The following is a 1,859-nucleotide window of genomic DNA, read 5'->3' as shown; positions in this document are numbered from 1 at the left end:
TTTCTAATTCCTCCACACTACAGGTAATTCCCCAAAACTGTTCCCTTACTTACGTTCACTCGGTAAGAATCATTACTCATTAGATTGAAGACTCCTTAGATTTTAAGCAGTAAGCAGCTGGTGGGGAGAGCAGAGAAAAGAAAGTGCAAAAGAACACTGTGATTAATTGTTTTTTTTTTTTCTGATTAGGACATTCGGAAAGCAAAGAGATCTGGTTAGCTTTTCAGTTCAGTTCAGTTCAGTCGCTCAGTCGTGTCCGACTCTTTGCGACCCCGTGAATCGCAGCAGGCCAGGCCTCCATCGAGTCGGTGATGCCATCCAGCTATCTCATCCTCTGTTGTCCCCTTCTCCTCCTGTCCCCAATCCCTCCCAGCATCAGGGTCTTTTCCACTCTGTGCTCTGTGACAACATAAAGGAGTGGGATGGGGTCGGGGGGCAGATTCAAAAGGAGGGGACATATGCATACCTATGGTTGATTCACATTCATGTATAGCAGAAGCCAACACAACATTGTAAAGCAATTATCCTCCAATTAAAAATAATTAAAAAAAAAAAAGATGCACATTTTTTTCCACATTTAATGTCTTTGAATTCAGGATACATCTGTCTTAGCCCTGTGTACTAGGCAAGGTAAGAGTCCCCAAAATCATGTCCATCCGGAAACTCAGAATGTGACCTTGTTTGGAAATAAAATCTTTGTAGATGCAATCAGTTACAATGAGGTCATCCTGTTTCAGGATGGCCTTAAAGCCCACATGCCTGGCATCCTTACAAGGAGAAGAGAGGACACATCAAAGACAGGGGCGACACAGGGAAGGCCACGTGACAACAGAGGCAGAGATTGCAGTGATACGTCTACATGCCAAGGAACACCGAGGACTTCCGGCAACCTCTGAAAGCTAGGAAGAGGCGAGAAGGGATCTGCCTATAGCGTTCCTTGCAGGAAGCATGGTCCTGCCAGCGCCTTAGTTTCTATCAGCCTCCAGGACTGTGAGAGAAGACATGCCTGCTGTGCCCAGCCACTCAGAGTGGGGCCATTTGTTTCCGACGCTTAAGGAAACTAACATACCTGCAGAGCCTGCACACTTCTGTGTGTAAGTACACATGCACAACGTGCGCACACTCGACACGCGCATGGGTTTGCTTGCTCTTCATTTCTCTTTCCTCATTTATACGGGAAGGAGGAAAAGAAGCAACAGCCTCGGAGCTGCCGGCGGCATTGAGAGCCGGCCTCCTGGAAGCCCCGCAGCTCCCGGCTGTCAGCACGCATGTGCACGGGGGGAACTACTGGCCTGACCACTCTGCGAAGCTGGCACAGAGAAAGTCTGTCTCGGAATGAAAGGACCTACTAGTCAATCACGACATCAGTCTTCACCTACAAGACAAATGGTTGGTGTCCCGGGAAGTTTTCTTAACTTCAATTTGTTATCTGCTCTGAACTTGTCATCAACGATAAACTTTAGCCTTCTCTGCCCCAGCTGTCTATCAATATATGGCTATCTAGCTCCACCCCCTTGACCAGGGCAAAAAACTAGAAAAAATAGTTGAATATGTTAAGTATTCTTGGATATGGGAAGACCTTTCTATGTATGATTTCAAAGCAAGAAAACCATAAAGAAGATTGAGTGGTTTTAGAAAATAAAAATGTTAAATGTATGGGGAAAAAACCATCAATTAAAGGACAATTAAACCACCAAGGGGCCAGAGAAGCCAGAGGAGGGGCCGTGAGGGTGCCCATAGAGTGTCCATAACAAGTGTGTCAATGACAAGTGGTTGTCCAGTTGGCTTAGAGGTGAAAGGTCAGAGCAGCAGGATTTGGTCCTTGAGTGCTTCTTTCTTGAGGCACCCAGATGCCCCCT

General features: G+C 46.5%; 1 long non-coding RNA gene across 1 annotated transcript; it reads left to right on the top strand.

Moving 5' to 3' along the window:
* The first annotated feature begins 397 nt into the window (after nucleotides 1-397).
* Nucleotides 398-1,653, top strand: LOC129636880 (uncharacterized). Its single transcript, XR_008707173.1, has 2 exons — nucleotides 398-1,094; nucleotides 1,182-1,653. It is a non-coding gene; the product is annotated as an uncharacterized LOC129636880 (long non-coding RNA).
* The last annotated feature ends 206 nt before the right edge of the window (nucleotides 1,654-1,859 follow it).

The sequence above is a fragment of the Bubalus kerabau genome, chromosome 22 (assembly GCF_029407905.1).
Source record: "Bubalus kerabau isolate K-KA32 ecotype Philippines breed swamp buffalo chromosome 22, PCC_UOA_SB_1v2, whole genome shotgun sequence".
In the NCBI taxonomy this organism is placed as follows: domain Eukaryota; kingdom Metazoa; phylum Chordata; class Mammalia; order Artiodactyla; family Bovidae; genus Bubalus; species Bubalus kerabau.
Note: the sequence above shows the minus strand (reverse complement) of the source record. Positions and strands in the feature narration are given on the sequence as shown.